Here is an 816-nt window from a genome sequence, read left to right as displayed (position 1 = left end):
AATGGGTATAATATTACCTGCCATGATTATTTCTCAGAATTAGTGTGAAGGTTCTTAGTAATAGTAAAGGAGTTTTTATATAAGGTATTATTGTGACTTGAAGTAGAGACTGCTTTCTATAGTTGTCCCAAATTGATCACTTTAATTCCTAGATATTGTCAATTTCAAAAAAAAAAAATCATAACAAGAACATGATACAGCCACACACACTTCCCCAAATGATATATCCATGCTCATATTATGAGTCAAATTGAGCCAAACAAAAGCTACATGTAACCAAAAGGATCATCTAGGGCTTCCCTGGTGGCGCAGTGGTTGAAAGTCTGCCTGCCAATGCTGTGGACACAGGTTTGTGCCCTGGTCCGGGAGGATCCCACATGCCGCGGAGCGGCTGGGCCCGTGAGCCATGGCCACTGAGCCTGCGCGTCCGGACCCTGTGCTCTGCAACAGGAGAGGCCACAACAGTGAGAGGCCCGCGTACCGCAAAAAAAAAAAAAAAAGGATCATCTACTTGACAGACACGGGGTCCTGGAAAGAATTATTTTGATTCTATGATATATTGAGCTTAAATAATTTTTTACTAAACATGCAATTTTGTAGAAATGCCCAAGAAATTGCAGCTTTTAAATCAAGTTTCATAGTCAAATATTAGGTTTGGGATCTGATATCCATGTGACATTTTTAACAACTGAGGTTATTTAAGGGATTTACAATAATATTCCTAGAGATTTAAAAAGAAAAACAGAAAAATACAGAACCACACGACAACTTTACAAGTATTGACCACATGCACCTAAAATTTACCCCCAAAGGACC

The sequence above is a fragment of the Lipotes vexillifer genome, unplaced genomic scaffold (assembly GCF_000442215.2).
Source record: "Lipotes vexillifer unplaced genomic scaffold, Lipotes_vexillifer_v1.1 scaffold283, whole genome shotgun sequence".
Classification (NCBI taxonomy): Eukaryota; Metazoa; Chordata; class Mammalia; order Artiodactyla; family Lipotidae; genus Lipotes; species Lipotes vexillifer.
Note: the sequence above shows the minus strand (reverse complement) of the source record.